An 18363-nucleotide genomic window follows, 5' to 3' on the forward strand; every position below is an offset into this window, starting at 1 on the left:
GCCTGGTATGGATTTCCCAACACTGCGGACAGTGGCCCACGTCAGAGACGTTTAATATTGATTACATATGTCTGAATTGCTAACCCTAACCCTAGCTCAACAGACCACAATGCCCTGGACTGTCAGTATTATTACATGCTGTGAACATAAGTAGCTTTGATCACAGTTTATGTTGTAAAAGAGAAGGAATATTGGAAAGAAAGATCAACATTGGGATATTATTTCTTCCAAACTGACCACAAACATGCTTTTCAGACTCTCACAGCAAAGGATCAGACTCACTGTGCATGACAGCTCAGGCCAATGATGTCTGTTAGATTGTCAGTTGTTTAGTGCTTCTGTACAGTTAGGGTCACCGTCTCTATTTCAGAATAATTAATATGCGGAAAACACTAAAAGTTGATTGTCTTCCAGTATTCTAGCATAATTAAAAAACTTTGACTTTGTAAGTACATATTATTAGTCCTAATGCCAGCATGAGTCTTCATAACTCCTGCTCCTGAACTTTAAAATTTACCTGATGAAAGATAATTTACAGTGGCACTCTGTCAGGATCATTCTGACTGTAAGATCACTGTATTAATCTGAATCCTTCTGCAATGTGCTGTGAATGAATGCTGATGCAACTCACTGTGGGAAAGCTGTTAATAAAATGAATCTGTGACACATGCAACACATTCAGTGAGGAAGAGGACACAAAGGGAGGACACGCAGAGGCTGTGTTGAAGTCAGAAATCCAAATCTTTATTAAAAAACAGGCGGCGGTAACAAACAGGAAGACAAGCAGTCCATCAAACAGTCTACAGGGTCAAACATACAGAGAATTCAAACAGCAGTAAAAAATAACTGGACACTGAAAAACATAAAGCAATGTGTGACGCAATAAAAGGAAGCAGCGCAGTATATTCACTGAATTATCATCAATTACAAAAGAGAAAAACGACGATTTCTAAGGATTATTTTCTTAAATGCAGTTAGAGTGTGGCTGGTAAAGATGGAAACATACAGAATGTAAACTGTGTGAGTTTGTGAACTTTGTTAGAAACAAATGAGGTAAAAAAACAACCCCAAAACAGACAAAACACAGAAAGAGGCTCTCAGTATTCATTCATAATTAGAAAGAAACATTCTGGTCGTGGATTTTTACAGTCTTAGTTCCGCTCGCTGTCATCATTATAATCATCATGATCAATGGCGAGGTCCTGAGGTGGGTGGGGCTGTCTCTGGTGATGTCACCGTGAAGGAACAGCATCTGGCACGTGTTGCTGAAACATCCCAGTACACTGGTGTAGTTTCCTCTCCAGCTGTTTGACATGTGACACTTGAACATTAAGGGGAAGAAGAAGAAACAGTGTTAGGTCAGGTGACCACATGGTTTCTAAAGTAACTGACAGGAAGTAACCAGGCCGTTAGAAATGGATGGCATGTGTTTAGAGTTACTGGAGTTGGGTAACTCTACTTACCAAAAGCAGAAGCACACAGATGAAGGATCAGATGCTGAATGTTGCAGGAACATGCTCATGTGTGGTGGTCATTCAGTGCTGCTCCGGCAGGTTACACAGTCCAAGACTGATATGCTGCCCATCTGAGAGTTTGAAAACACACATGCAAAGATTTATTTTGTATTACAGTCAAAGTTGGATGTTCATTTTTGTCCTTTAAAAATGTTTGTGTATTTGAAAGCACTAACATTTAAGGATGACTTGGATCGTCTCCTTTAAAGGGGAGACAAGTGTATCCACTGATCTATGTCACTTTACCTGGATGATGACTCCTCCCCCCTCACTCAGAAACACTCCTAATATAACCAAGCAAATAAATAATATTGAAGATTTACTTACATCATTACAAAAACAGCAAAAACATCTCCCTTTGATTCTATTTCTCCATTCCTGCTGAACATCAGGCAACAAATATCTCAATAAATCACAGTAAAATGTAAAGCACATTCTTTCTCTGCTTTGTCTAACCTCTGCAGAGCCTCTGTCAAGAAAATCATAACTGTAAGCATAAAACCAAAATATACATTTCATAACACGTCACTGGACAAACCTCGGTCAGCTGATTTCCTCTGTGCAGTGCAGACGAACATCAGTCAGCAAGTGACTCTGCTGGTTCTTCTGAGGAAACACCACCGTCTCTCCACACCGTCACCATCTGTGAGCACAAACTGCCGCTCTGCTCTGCCAGCATGTAGGAATCACATATCACACACACAGGGGTGAAGAAACATCAGAGCTCAACTTTGGATACTTTAGATCTTAACAGATCAAAGCAGCTCTTAGTTTCAACAATCAGACAAACAATGATACCAAACTGATTCTGTATGAATACAATATGGTATTTTCAATACAGCTGTCAAATTAATTTATTAAAACTAATACAGATATATGTATATTTTTTTGATAAATTAGTTTGCTAAATTATAAGAATATATTTTTTATTTTTTTTTCATTTAACAATTGCAACTGAAAGAAATTAAATATTGAACAAAAATATATTGTCACATTCTGAGCATGCTCAGCACGCTGACAGACTTGAAGTTGCTACAGATTTTAAGAATGTCACAGGCTGGGTCTCTGACCCAGCGCTCTGAGTTCATTTTTGTATTTGTCTCATTTTGATATGTGATTAGTTTTGTGTCATTTCCTATCTAGCTTTAGTTTAAGCTGTTATTTATTATTGTTCCCTTGGTTTTCTATGTTTTGGGTTCTTGTATTATTCTTCACGTATTAGGTCTGTTAAGTTGTGTTGTCATGTCTAGTTTTAGTATTTCCCGTTTTATTCTGACAGTGTCATGTGTTCTTTGTTCATTGTATTTAGCTTTCCTCCTCCTGGTCCTGTCATTTAGGTTTATGTCAGTCAGCTGTTTCCCCCATGTGTCTCCACTTCCCCTGATCACCTCATGTATGTATTTAAGCCCTCTGTTTTCTGCATGTCATTGTCGGGTCGTCTGTTTACCTCACCTCAGTCATAGGTCTAGTTTTCGTCTGTTATTTCCACGTTAGTCATAGTCTTAGCCTGTTTATTTCCACCTCAGTCATAGTTATAGTTTTTGGTCTCAGTACCGTTTAGTATTTTGTTTCTTAGTGTCTTGTCAGTTTACTTTGGTTTCCTGGTTTACTTCTGCCGTCATCTAATAAAGGATCACTTTTTCTGTTCAACCTTCAACTCCTCGTCCTCATCTGCTTTTGGGTCCTGTTTCCATTACACACCGGCGCACCCCGCCGTGACAAAGAAGTGATAATTATGGGGAAGAAACTTCTCTTGTTCATCCGTTTAATCAAACATTTGATGCCTCAGCTGTCTCAGTCTATAGCGTTCTGCAACTACAACTAACCTGAAGCTTGGATTTGGCTGCAGGTGCCACTGTACATCCTTCTCAGATGTGGGTACCAGTTAATCCCACTTCTTCCTGACCTTTGCTTCATCACAAGACCAAAGGTGGCATCCCGTGTCACAGTCTTATCATCATCCAGAAGAAACATTTGAAGAAACATCATGGAGAAGAAACATTTACGCGCCTCCTGGTTTTGTTTTCTGATCCTGCGAAAAGACTGAGGACAAAGCCCAGAGAACACGAGATACACAACATTCAGACTCAACAGCCTCCATAAATGAAGAGCACCAGGTTGGTTCAGTTATAGTAGATATGAGCATACTTCACATTACTGGGTATGAATAATAATGAGGAGGCAAACTTTGAAGATGCAGAGCATGATGTCCCATCATCAGACTGTAAACAAACATCCACCAGGCTTCTTTGTTGCCAAAATTGATGATTCTCCTATCAGGGATCAGTAGCGTGTATTAACGTGTGGTATAAGCAGCAGTCACTGAAATATTACTGTTTCAGATAAGAAATCTAGGACATAAAAGCCAGGGTGGGAGGGATCTCTGCAAACTGACTTACCTCTGCAAGTGTGAAGCTCAACAAAAATCTGACTCTCCAGTCACAGATAGGGGTGGGTATTGATAAGATTTTCACGATTTGATTCCATTTTCGATTCTGTTTAACGATTCGATTCTTTATCTATTCTTTTTAAAAAAGGAGAACACTAAGGTCGATTAGCTTAGAACTTTGTTTTATAGCTTCTCTTTGAACAAGATATAAATTTAGGAGTAACATGGCCTTACAAACACAGCAGTGAGATCTTAAGAGATCCAGCCTACGGCTCTTCAATGGGGTGTCACAGGGTCCCCAGGAAAAGAAATTGTAAATGTAAAATAATAAAATAAATATTCTTCTGTAGCAATAACAAAGTATAACATAAATTAATCTGTAGCAATTACACAAGAATATCCAGTAATGTCCCTGTGTACAAAAGGCCAGCCAGTTCGCAGAACTCATGAACGGAGCCACATCTGCGGAGTAAGATATCAGCATACTGCTGCCGTTTAGCCAATGAGCGGTGAGGCAACCCATTCTCTTCGCCAATCAGAAGACACAATTCTACCTCATCACTACGCACACGTCGACGCAGAGAGTTCGGTCGGAGCTGCAGGTGGGAAGAGTCAGCAGAGTTTACTCACCGTGTGGATTTTCGTTCCTTCTAATGCTGTTAGCGGTGTGCGTCCATGAGACTGTAAGTTTCTGTGTTTTATCGTGTTTGTTCTTTGCTGCGGCCATTATCCTCCCTTGTTTAATCCTTGGCGCATACTTTGTTTACCGATTGTTACTGCCGTTTACTGCGAAGCAGCCTCTGCCGTGCGGTCATTAAGGGACCGTCACTAATTTCTCATGTTAGCTCTGATGTAAAGTGCCTAGTTAGGATTTATGTAAATAGTAAAATTAGCATTTGTTGACACTCCCTTATTTTGGTTGAATGTTCCACTATCCAGTATTGTTTGTATTGTTGTATTACACATTTAATTCACTCTGTTCACATAATTATGGAAGACTTTTATGTTCTTTCCAACAGAAACCACACCATCACTCACCACACGGCATATAGCATTTTACAGCCTGTTAAATCCCCTCACTCACATTATGGATGTGTGCTTCGGATTCTTGTTAATAAATGAGTGAACGGCAGATACCTGAGTGGCAGTGGATTTTGTGGATACGCCATCTGTTCTTATCGGACAACCCTGTTGAGATTGTGGATTCATAGAGTCAGCACCTTATCATCTACATCATTCATAGTCAGGAGGTCAAGTCCATCCCTCTTAAAGTGACCTCCTCCATTACACCCTGCCTACAATTAAACACATTCACTTACCGAAAATCAGGGGCATCTGCTGTGGCAAATGGGTGCAAACCTTTTACCACAAACTTAGTCACTGCTTCGTCTATCCTGGCCTGAAAGGACACCGGTAGACTGCAGCAACAACTGCCAGCACCTGAGCCAGCCAGACTCTGTCTGTCTCTCTCATCATGGTCACCTAAATGCACAGTAATAGCAGGTTTTGTAATAAGGCAGATCGCGCTAACATAATATGCACTGTTAGTTGATTATTTACCTGCCGCATTAACGGGAGAGGACGTGCAAACGTTACTGCTGCTGCTGGGTTGAGATTCACGAGATTCATTTAAGGTCATCGCGTCTTTTGTGAGCAAATGCTTTTGCATATTCGTAGTGTTTCCTCCCTTAAATGAAATATCCACTTTGCAAGTATTGCAAGTTCCCCTGTTGTCATCCGTTCTCGTAAAGTATAATCAAACTTTTGAGCGTTTGAGCCGCTTAGGCGCCGTGTTTCCTGCCAGGTAAATGATGCTCCGCAATGTGGTGACGTCATTCGGGGCGACTGGAATTGATAAGGGAATCGTTTGCAAAAATGGCAAACAGTTCCAAGGAATTGAAACAGTGGGAACCGGTTCTCCACAAGAACCGGTTTTCGATACCCATCCCTAGTCACAGACAAACAAAAACTCCAGCTGGGAGATAGAAAACGCTGTCTGGGTCTTGCTGGATGTTGCTGGTCAGAGTCCCACATTAGCAGAGTGCTTCTTGGTCCCACTGACCCATGTGGACAGCGACTGTGGAGAACTGTTCTGGAAAACAGAAAAAGACAATTAAAATAACAAAAAGCCAAACAGGATTTCCACAAAGACTCTCTTGGAATCAGCAATCAAAAAAAATCACTGGTTCATATTTCAATCAAATATGAACAGGTTCCTTAACTGTATGCAGTTCAGATCTGATTTAATTTAATTTCCTTCACACAGCACATTCGTCCAGGCTGACAGGTAAACATAGAATTAATCTCAGGTAACATGACTCATAGTAGAGATTCAGTAAGAAAGATTGCAGGCTCTAATATTATTACCACACAATCCAAGGACACACCAACAGCTCCGATTTGTAGAACTATTTAAACAAATGTCTTCTGAATATTCAATTCATGTTCACAGTGGGAGGGGGGGGAGGGGGGGGGGGTGTAGAATATTTCTAACATTTTGAGTTATTTTCCAGTGTTAGAAAATCAGCACTGCTCAGTGTTAGCCATTTCTCCAGGCTGGAGAAATTGATCAGGAGGGCTAGCTCTGTGGTCGGCATGAAGCTGGACACTCTGGTGACAGTGGCAGAGAAAAGGACATTAAAGAAACTGATGGACATTATGGACAATGCCAGGCATCCTCTGCACACGGCCATAAACAACCAGAAGAGTCTGTTCAGTGACAGGTTGCTTCTCCCCAAGACAAGAACTTAAAAACTCCTTTGTCCCACACGCCATCAGACTGTTTAACTCCTCTCTGGAGGGGAGAGGGAGGGGAAACAGGAGGACAAAGGAGGGGGGAACAACTAAGCTGTAGTGCCTCTTCACCTCACTGTACAATACCTTGTGCAATACTTTTTGTAAATAGTCAACAGTGCAATAGACTCAAGACTTGAAATGTGCAATTCACTTGTATTTTTATTTTTTATTCCTATTTATTCTATTTATCCCCTTTGTATATTTTATTTATATTTGTTTCTGTATTTATATATATGTGTGTGTGTGTGTGTGTGTGTGTGTGTGTGTGTGTGTGTATATATATATTTATATATATATATAACAATTCTGTAACTGTAACTTCGGTCGTTGCTGTGCTTTTTTTGGAAATCGAATTTCCCAGAGGAACCCACCCGAGGGATTAATAAAGTTCTATCTTATCTTATCTTATCTCTTATCTTGTTAATCTTCAAAACTGACTAGGTTACTTTTAAACATATAACACTGTCAAAAGTGTTAATTTAACACTCAACAGTGTTGTATTTAACACTCAGAGGTGTGGACCCATATAGACACTCTCCAGTGTTAATTTAACACTGGAGATTTTGCTGTGCACACTCGAGAGTCAGGCAGCTTAAATGTGTTTGTCTTCATCTGTAGTCACGTTTCATTGGCTGGAAATGTGCTAACTGGAATCCTTCATGAGTCCAGATGAATAAAAACAAGTGTTTACTGCTCCACGCTGCACGAATCTGAATCAAAATCACTCAGACGCGCCCACGTAGGCATTCCACTAAAACCATGTGACCACCTTCACCTTTAAACCTGTCGTGAATATAATTTTAGACTCTTCACTTTATTTTGAAAGAACAGATTTGCAGGAAGTGCGGCTGCTGCAGAAACTCTTCACTTTTCACTGGCTTTAATCTTGAAGGTTTCTCCAGATGTGGAACATTCATGCTAAACATTCAACATCTGACGACCGTCTCCGTGTAAAACACTGACAAACTCAAACTTTATACGGTAACTGACAGATTTATTCCTCCATTTTCAGGCATTTCACAATGAACTTGGATTAGTTTGATGATTTTATTCACGTTGGTGAATAAAACCAGCCAAGAGTGATTCCTGCAGAGGAGGAGGCAGAGTGGAGGAATCTGCAGGTTCTGTCTCTAACACACAACCAGAGCTTCAATCATAACGAGCACATAATAAAACCATGATCCCCCTGATCGACTCTTTTAGCCTGTTTCCTCTGGATCGAACAGGATCTAACAAACCCCAGCTTCTGCTGGGACACTGGTCAGCATGGGAGGAAAAAGATGGCTGCCGTGTTGCTGTTTCCTTTCTTACACCAGGGTTATACTTCCTGTATCTGTGGGTCTGAGTTTTTAATCAGAGGATGAACTTAAAGCTTTCAGTCTGCTCTACAACCCACCACCTATCCACACGTCTGCTAAGTGGACTGGAAATCAGTAAAACTTCTACCAGACTTTAGTAAATATTGCATTAAGATGAGCAGACAGATTTTAATCTCAGCATCATGCACACAGATTTTTCAGGACACTGGAAGAGTTCCTGCCGTGGATTTAGATGTTAGTGTTGTGTGGATGATCCCATTCTGTGATCTTTGTGTTACTAACACTGATGCTTTTCCACTTTAGGACCCTCGAGACCTCTGCTGCTCAGCCGTCCTGATCGCTGCCTCCACTTTAACCAGAGGCTGTAACCTCTGATCATTTCACCTGCACCGGCAGTAAAACTCTTCTCCAGAACCAAACGTGCCATAAACCCGTCACAGCTTCATCATCAGCTCAGTCTCAGCAACATGCAGACGACCGAGCAGCAGAAACTCTGCAGGGAACGTCTGAAGTCTGTTCTTCAGTTTTCCCAGCTCACTGTTTATTGAACATGAGACAGAAAAATAACTTCACCTTTAATGTGAAACTTTTATCGCCTGTGACATGTTTGCAGGAAGTTTTCATGCTGTGATTTAGTGTCACAGCCATAAATATCACACAAGGTAAAAACTACAAGTCCCAGCATCCTCTGTGTTTAGGGAGGAGCAGTGAAAGTGTTGATCCTCCATTCAGAGTAGTGATGGGATTTCCGGCTCTTTTTAGAGAACCGGCTCTTTCGGCTCCAAACCGGCTCTTCAGGTTGTTTTGTTGCTTTAATTAATTTATTATTAACAATAATATAAAATTATGCACAAAAAGGAATTACTGACGTAAAAAAAAAGTGGTTATGGTAGATATATGCGGTGGCCCCTAGAGACAAAACATGTACAAACTCCAAAACACATTTCTAGCATGAACTGAACTTCCAAAGCAGAGCTACTAGATCACTTAAATTACACAATTGAAAGCATGTGTGTATTGTTTGTGTATTTATACACAGGCACTCATATATATTCAAATAATTTAAAAAAAATTTTCATTTACCTGTTACTACCACACACCAAATCCGGTCGTCGGTACTTGCTGGCTTGTGTAGCCACTAGGTAACAAAAGCTCAACACTGCGCCCAGCATCCTGGAGCACTTCTGTTGTCTTTTGTACGTGTTTTGAGTTTTTATGTGCTTCTGAGTTTTTATGTGCTTCTGAGTTTTTATGTGCTTCTGAGTTTTTATGTGCTTCGGAGTTTGTACGTGTTTTGAAGTTTGTATGTGCTTTGTGTCTAGGGGCCACCGTAAATATACTTTTATTTATTCACTCCGCATAAAATGTAATAAATAAATCATATAATACAAAAATCAACTATTCACATTTCAACTTTTAACTATTTAAAATTTCAGCTTTTTCCTTTTACAAATTTAAAGTGAAACAACACAAAACACTGCAAACCACAACACAATTAAATATAAATTAAAATATGAAAACAAAAAGAACATGCATATTCTCTGTCATATGGACCTGCATGAATAAACTTTCTGAATCCTTTATCATCTGCAACTGAAAATAGTTGTGGATGATTACTATACCTTTCTAATGTGACGTTGTTGGCCCTGGCTCTTTCTCTCTCTCTGCCTCTGTTCCTGTGAAGCAGAAAAAAAGTGCAAGAGAGAGAGAGAGAGAGAGAGAGGCTGAGAGAAAGAAAAAAAAAACATGTGACGGCTCGTGATAAGGAGGCGGCTGCGTTGTTCACGTCTACGATCCGGCTCTAAGAGCCATTTCGTTCGCGAACGACCCATCACTAGTTCAGAGCAGTAGGAGGAGGAAGGTGGAGCTGAGGCAGGTGAGTGTTAACATGAATATGTTTCTTCTTATGACATAAAATAATTCCACGCTGTTCGTGTCTGTGGGTGAAACGTGAGGCCGGTCGGCTCCTCTGAGCGCTGGTTTCCTGTAAGTAGAGAGGAAGTGAGTTTAGCTGAGAGAGCAGGAGGAGAGTGAGAGCTGTGCTGAGGCAGGTGAGTGTTAACACCGCTCTGACATTACTGTGTCTCTGTGGCGGGAACAACAGGCTCCGTCAGTGGAGGCAAAAATAATCAGACTTTGGTTTTTCAAAGGAAACTACTTTATGTTGGGAGAAGCCGCGCGCTCATTGGATAACGACTTGTCAATCTCAAGTTATTAGCCAATGAGCGCGCAGGTTCACAGTAAGACCCGCCCTTATCACGACGTCTTTTAAAAACTAAAATGGCGACAGAAACTTCTTTTTTTTTTAATTAAACTTTATTTACAAACAACAGTATAACATACAAGGCACCATAATTAATCCGATTATGTTACATCCTCGGTTGAGCATCAGAGGCGGAGCCAGATATTTGAAACACCCGGGGCTTAGCCCAAAGAGTAGTATGCATGTGGGATTTTTTTTTTTTTGGGGGGGGGGGGGGGGGTAGAAATGACTGAAAGATTAATAGGCTCTGTTCAAAAAAGAATGACTTCATATAGGGAAAAATATATATCACATGTGCAGGACACCTTAAACTAGTTTTTTAATTAAGCAGCAAGGCAGAACAAGGTCAGGGCTGTATCAAGACACGAGGACTAAACCCCAATTCAACCAGACCCAGAACTGATCCAGAATTAAAACAGGACTACAACAGTTCAAAATCAGGACTACTGAGGACTTAACCAAGACAGAACCACAATCAGAACTAGATGATAGCACTAAAAATCATCATAGACCTGCACTACACTTGTTTTTTAATTCTACCAAAGTCCACTATTTAGATTGAGAAAAGTTTATATAATTATTCAGCCTTGTTGTACAAACAAGCCTGCAGAACTTAATAAATACAGAATTTGAAAAATAACAAACCTAAAAAGAAACACTAGGTACGAGATACATGAGGACCTATGATACGCTGATACTTTTGGTAAACAACCATGTGACTAACATGCGTGTCTCACCTGCTCTTGTTCATCTGTTCTGTCCTCGTTCTCCTCTCTCTCCCTCTTTGTGCTGACAATCATCAAATATACAGTTGAAACCAGATATTTACTCTTCAGATAAAAACACTTTTTTAATTGTAACATCAAATCAGACAAAATGTTTATTTTTTTAGATTGATAAATATAAAAACATATTTGTTAACTTTAAGAGTAAAGAGAGAAACTATCTGTATTTCTTAATAGCAAATGGCACCAAATTGTATTCAGATTGAGCCACACTTATGAAGCTCCACAGTTCTTTTTCTGGTGTTTTGGTTGATATCTCTTGATGTTCCCATGTCAAAGAAACAGGCTCTGTGTTTTGCCTTATATGCATCCACAGCTGTGCCACCAACTTACTCACATGGACTCTACAAACCTATCAGAAGCTTCTTCAGCTCAGAATGGAATCGTCTGGAGTTTTCTTATTAATTAACAATAAACTTAGTGTATATGTACTCCTTAATATGATGAAAGTGATAATAAATAGACAGCTCTGTCTCTCTTTATTCTGACATTTAACTAATTCAAAAGATATTTCAATATTTATCTAAAACAAAAGTTTACTCTAAATTGATGTTGTACAGTAAAAATGTTTTATGTTTTCTCCCTAAAGTGTATGTAAATATCTGGTTACAAATGTGAATATCCTGCTGTGTACTGAAATCCCTCTTGTTTTGCATAGAAATATACTGAACAACATACAAAGCATAATATATAAAATAACATTTACCTGAGTTTTTTCTTTGAAAGAAGCCTCTAATGTCCATTCTTATATTTCAGTACATAACTGAAACCGATTTAGTCGGGGAGGGTAAGAACTGAAAATATGAAATAAACACACGTAAGCTAAGACTCTAAAAAAATAGCATTTGTTCGGCTTTTCATTTCGCCATTTGTTGATTCACTCGAAGAGCAAGTAACGTAATATTGGTCAAGTGATCAGTTTGATATCAATCTTTCGTGATGCACCGTCATATTTACATTATTTGTACAGTACGAATGATTTTCTTTGGTACCTGGTCAAACTTCAGCTCTCCTTAGTATGGCTGGCTCCGTTTCTCCAACAGCGCACTCACTGCTGGCAGCAGCTGCCCCGCCCCCTCGCTCAGTCGCTTAGTGCCTGAGCTCGGATCATACCAATATCAGGGGGGATTCACGCACAGTCGTAAATTCCCACAGTGTGCACTATGTGCTTCGAATATTGTGTGTACTTTTTGTTTTATACAGTTGTCAGCCAGGCATCTAACTATGAAAAATTACACTCCAAAAGACCCCGGGCTTCTGACAAAACAACCCGGGCTTAAGCCCAGTAAGCCACCCCCACGCTCCGCCCCTGTTGAGCATTATAGCAAAACAAACAAACAAACAAAACGAACAAAAAAAAAAAAAAACAACAACAACAACAATAAGCACAAAGCTAAAAGAGTTAGCACAAAAAGAAAGAACAGTCATTGAAGGATTTGAACCAAAGGCAAAAAATAACGTGCAAAAAAAGGGCAGTCGTGATTATAAAATAGGGAGGTTTCTTTTTTTTAACATAGGTTAAACTCTTTAAATAAAACAACAAGTTTATGGGCTTTCTTGTTATTCACAAGTTTCAGCGATTTAGCCCAGAGTCTAAAGTCATTCAGCCATCTGTTTATACATGGTTTAGCTTTAAAGTATCTGCATTTGTGAAGAAAAAATTTTCCCATCGTAAAGAAAACTCCCTTAAAATATGGACAATAACAAACCTGCTAAATTCCTTCCAGAATCTCTGTGTAAAAGAACAGTACCAAAAAAGATGTGTCACAGTTTCTGGATGATCCCCACAGAAAGTACAATTAGTATTAATGTCCCTTTTAAATTTTACCATGTAGTGACTGGCTGGATAACATTTATGTAGAATTTTAAATGAGACTTCTTTCACCTTATTTACAATCAAATATTTATGGGGGACCATCTAGACTGTCTTCCACTTGATATCTGGAACATATCGGTTCCAATAAGATATTACATATGGGAGAGAGACGATATCTTCTTGGAATAAACTACGTATTCTCTTATTGCTGTTACCAAGTTCCTGTGAAAAGCAGATTTTTCCTATTGGTGACTCAGCTGGATCAGGGAGAGCATAGGTGTCAAACTCTGGCCCGCGAAGCCATACCAAATTATTATTAGAGCTGGCCTACTGGTATTATACAGCTAATATATATATTGTTTAGTATTAAGCTTTGCTTGTTCCATATTCAGTTTTTCAGAAAAACTTGTTTGAGTCCATAAGAAGAGATTCATTCTTAAATCTGGAGGAAGATTTTTTTTTCAGTAAATATTAATGTTAGCCCGCGACCTTGTTCCAGTTTTGAATTTTGGCCCACTGTGTATTTGAGTTTGACACCCCTGAGGGAGAGTGACTGAGGTAGATATTGAGCTGTCAGTGTTTTTATATAATATTAAAGTCCCTGAGGGTATGGCACCAAGCACCATTGAGAATTCCTGAACACTGATTGGAAAATTATATAGTGCAATAAAGTCGTTGTAAGTAAGTAGTTGTCCCTCTTTATTAACCAGCTGAGCCACCAATAGGATCCCATTTTGGACCCAAGTTTCCAGGAAAAGTGATTTATTTTTCTATAAAATATCTCTGTTGTTCCAGATAAGGTATTTGTGAGGTGAGAAGTTGTGTTTATAAATGAGGGTCCACGCTAAGAGGACCTGCTTATGGAAGGATGAAAGCTTTACAGGGAGTTTCTCAACATTGTAATTACAATTTAAAACAAAATTAAAGCCACCAAAACGAGAGAAAATATAATGTGGTATAAAGTTCCAGATAGAGGTAGGGTTTTTAAGAAAATGTTTGGCCCAATTAATTTTGAAAGTGTTATTTAAAGTAGAAAAGTCTAAAACGTTAAGCCCACCTGATTCGTACTTATTCATCACAACAGTTTTTCTAATATAATGCGTACGGTTTTTCCATATAAAATTAAAGAGCATACGGTCAATATCTTTACTAATTTTCTTATCCAGATGTAAGGAGACAGCAGCATATGTTAATCGGGATATCCCTTCTGCTTTAGTAATTAACACTGTACCTTTCAAAGACAAGTCCCTTTGCAGCCACTGGTTGAACTTTTTTAGGGTTTTCTGTATAATTGGAGTGAAGTTTGAAGAGAATCTTGATTTTTGGTCTTTGGATATTAACAGTCCCAAGTATGTGACTTCTTGTTTAACAGAGATATTACAGATAGTATTTGCAGGGCAGTCTTTAAATGCTAGTAACTCACACTTTTTTAGATTTAGGCATAAACCAGAGGCCTCAGAGAAATCACTAATCACAGTAAGAGCTGGAGGGATTTGGTTTGCATTCTTCAAGAAGAGTGTGGTGTCATCGGCTAACTGGCTGATGACGAGCTCCTTATCAGCTATGGTGATTCCTTGTACAACACTGTTTGAAATATTAGTTGCAACAATTTGTGTACAAAGTAAAAATAAATATGGTGAAATAGGACATCCTTGGCGAATACCACGTTTCAGGTCAAATCTCGGGGTGGAGCCGTTAATCATTTTAATAGAACTATTGCCATTTGTGTATAAGGTTTTGACAGCTTTACAGAAAAACTTGCCAAAGCCAAATTTTTCCAAAGAGTGGAAAATAAATTGATGTTCAATTGTATCAAAAGCCTTATAAAAATCCAGGAAGAGAATGAAGCTATTGTCAGATACCAAATCAGAGTAATCAAGTAAATCCAAAACCAGTCTAATGTTATTAGAAATGTGTCTGTTTCTCATAAAGCCTGATTGTGTCTCATCAATAATTGTTTCCAAGACCTCTTTAATTCTGTTAGCAAGTATTAAAGCCATAACCTTATAGTCATTATTGAGCAGGGAGATGGGTCTCCAATTATCAATAAAGAGTAAGTCTTTGTTTGGTTTTGGAATAAGTGTTATGAGACCTTGAGTTAGAGAAGGAGGGAGGATGTTATTCTCTATACTTTCTGTAAAAACCTGCAGTAAAAATGGAGCCAGGAGATTAGAAAATGATTTATAAAACTCTGCAGTCAAACCATCTGTGCCGGGAGATTTATTGGCCTTAAGTGCAGAAATGGAATTACAAACTTCCTCCACAGTCAGAGGGCTGTCACAATAACTTCTATCTTCCACAACAATAGATTTTAGGTTTTTAATATTATTGAAAAATCCTGTTGAGACAGCCTCATTATATTTTGAGTTGTATAGTTTAGTATAGAATTCGGCACAGAAATGTGAAATTTCTCCAGGATTGTCAGAGACAATGCCATTAATATTTAGTTGATGAATAGAGTTTGTTTTTGATCTGTATTTTTCAAGTCTGAAAAAGTAAGCAGAATTTTGTTCGCCCTCCTCCAGCCACCTCTTCCTGGATCTTATGAAAGCACCCTCAGCCTTGCGTCGATATAAACCGTCCAGTTTATTTTGAAGTTCTAGTAAACTTAATTTATCTTCCTCTGAGATTTCTTCTGGGGACTTCTGGTAATAAGAGGCAATTCTGCTTATTACTTCTTGTTCTTCAGCTTTCCTTAATTTAGCAATTTGACTCCCATATCTTCTCAAGAATTTGCATGCTTCAAATTTAAAAAGTTCCCAATTGGTACAAAAGGACTTCTCTCTGTTAGCTTTGTTCCAATAATAAACAATTAATTTATTAATCTGCATGTTAACCATTTTATCTTTTAGTAAAGAATTATTTAACTTCCAATAAGAGAATTTATGAGGTATATTATCCAGTGTAAACATTCGGACGTTAATGTAAATTGCTCTATGATCAGTGAGGGGCGTGGCAAGTATATTAACAGTAATATTATCTTTATCAATACAGTCAGAAACAAGCCAAAAGTCAATACGTGATTGCCTGGATCCTGTCTTATTGCTCCAAGCAAAGAGTCTATCATCTGGAAATTTTTCTCTCCAAATATCCACAAGATTAAATTTTCCCATGAAATTTTTTAAGTTTGCACTGTATGAAGACTGCTGCCCTGGAGGCCACCTATCAACCGTATTGTCTAAAGCAATGTTAAAGTCTCCACCAATTAAGAGGACTGAATTTGGGTATTTGGAGAGCCAGAAATTAATTCTTTCTTCTAAGGAGTCAAGTAATTTATCATTTTCAGTTTTATTATTGTAACCATATATATTTACTGCAATGAAAGTACTGTTATTGTGTCTGATTAGTGAGCAGAGGTAGTGTCCTAAGGTGTCACAGTCAGAGTGTAACACATCTCCAGAAAAAGAATTTTTAAGCGTGACAACTCCAGCAGAACGCTCAGAGCCATGGGACAACCAGACTTCATTACCCCATTGTGATTTCCAAAAATTTGTATCAGCAGGTGTGGAATGACTCTCTTGGAAAAAGCAAAAATCTGTTTTAAATTGTTTGGCAAATAAAAACAAAGCTTTGCGTTTACATGTTTGTCTTAAACCCCTGGTATTAAGAGAAACAAATGAAAAAGACAAAGTTATTAGAAAAAAGAAAGAGAAAAAGTAAGTTCTAAACTTCTACAACTAAGAATAGATCTATAGGATAAGGGGACCGGGTGCTGCACAATTTAGGTAGTAGAACAGTAAAAACCCTGAGTGACTAAGCTTATAAAAATACAGTATTTAACTATCTGCTTTGGTTTAAATATAGCTTTTTATAAATAAACACACTCTTCAACACAAAATAAAACTTTAACCTGAGGGTGAAAATATCAAGTTCACCATGTAAACAAGCTTACAGAAATGTCATTTCGGAGACTGAATAAGCGTCTCTATGAAGGAGGGAAAACTTCTGATCCACTGATGAATCCTCGGCCTCCCACGAAATAAGCCGGCTTACCCTCCTTACGGGCTTTGTCTATCATCGGCCACAGTTTGTCACGACGTTCTCTGTCCTCCCTGGACAGATCTTCAGCGAACCTCAAATGATTGTCCTGCAGGTAGGAGGATGTTTTGGCTGCTTTCCATACAGCATCTCTGTAGATTCGGTAGGTGAACTGCACGATGATGCCTCTAGGTCTGGTGCTACCTTGTCGCTTGGCTCCGAGTCGGTGTACGGTGTCGATGACGTCAGGCAGCCTATGATTTTGTTCTGGCAGAACAGACTGGCATATCACAGTCACCTTTCCCCTTGCGTCTTCTTTCTCAGCCTCCCTGACTCCATGTAGTCTGAGATTCCACCTCCTGGAATATCTTTCCAACTCAGAGATTCTCTGTTGGCAGTTGTCCACTCGACCTCCCTCTTTAGTTACTTTTTTTTCCAAGTCGCAAACTTTCCCCTTCATATCTTTCATTTCCGCGCACACAAAATCAATCGTCTTTTTGAGACCCTCAATCTGGAGCGTATTCTCTTTCACCATGTTCGAGTTCTCTCTCACCATGCTCTCAATGTTATCAGACCTGGTGTTTATTAGTGCCGACAGACGAGAAATTATCTCATTTACATCAACTGGGTCAGAGTTGCTGCGTTCGTACATCACCTTCTTCGGAGCTGGCGATTTGAGAGGTGTAACAGGGAGAGGTGGGAACTCATCCACTTCTTCTTCGGCTAACGTGAGTGCCACCGTAGTAGCTGCGTAGTTATGGAAGCTATCCATTAGCACGTTGCTGGGCGTAGCACTCTCCTCGTTAGCATTCTCAGGCGCTATCTTAGACTTGGAACTTTCCAGTCCCCTTTTCGCTCCTTTCTGATTAAGCATTCTGCTGCTTCTTGCCCTATGATTGCTGCATCTTCTCTTATTTAGTGAATTGTTAGTGTTAGCAGCATAAAGTTGAGGTTTTACCGTTGTTCACGAACTTTCTGTGCAGAACTCCGTAGAGAGCGTCTACTCACTCCGCCATTTGGCACACCCCCGATCGGGTAGTGACAGTGTCCAAATTCATCGGCTGCATCCTCCCGAGGACCCGGCCTTCGCGGCGTACGTGGGCTGGGTCCTCAGAAGGTTGGATATGCTGGAAGTAAACAGCTGGGGAAATTGGACAGTCTAGCCTTCTGATTAGCGTCACCGCTGTCTCGGTGGAGTTTAATAAACTCGGCTGTCTGTTCCTTGCTATCTGCAATATAACAGGACACTGGAGTAAATTCTCGACCGTCTCATACTTCTGTTTAATCAGTTTTCTGTTTGATGTTTATTCAGCTGTGTAAAAACCAAGGAGGAACCCACCCGGGGGATTAATAAAGTTTTATTTTATCTAATCTAATCTAATAACTTTAATCTCAGCCAAACCGATTTACTCACGAACAAACAAAACACTGAAAAAAGCCAAACAATAACATTTTTAGGTTGTCTAAGTAAGTTATGCAGGCCCGTGCAGAAGGGGGGGGGGG

General features: G+C 39.3%; 1 protein-coding gene and 1 long non-coding RNA gene across 3 annotated transcripts in view; one reads left to right on the forward strand and one right to left on the reverse strand.

Moving 5' to 3' along the window:
• Positions 1 to 18363, forward strand: part of LOC146682033 (NACHT, LRR and PYD domains-containing protein 3-like) — a 356929-nt gene that overhangs the window by 102518 nt on the left and 236048 nt on the right. The window lies entirely within an intron of this gene.
• LOC146682038 (uncharacterized) lies at positions 723 to 5524 on the reverse strand. Of its 2 annotated transcripts, none has more exons than XR_014917966.1 (6): positions 5464 to 5524; positions 3341 to 5385; positions 2053 to 2183; positions 1761 to 1798; positions 1464 to 1585; positions 723 to 1321 (listed from the first exon to the last, which is right to left on the reverse strand). It is a non-coding gene; the product is annotated as an uncharacterized LOC146682038 (long non-coding RNA). The 2 variants fall into 2 exon arrangements; XR_014917967.1 differs by lacking the exon at positions 5464 to 5524 and having other exon boundaries at positions 3341 to 5091; positions 5223 to 5287.

The sequence above is a fragment of the Copadichromis virginalis genome, linkage group LG23 (genome assembly GCF_057382275.1).
Source record: "Copadichromis virginalis isolate Kocher_CV1m ecotype Utaka linkage group LG23, C_Virginalis_male_GT1.1, whole genome shotgun sequence".
Classification (NCBI taxonomy): Eukaryota; Metazoa; Chordata; class Actinopteri; order Cichliformes; family Cichlidae; genus Copadichromis; species Copadichromis virginalis.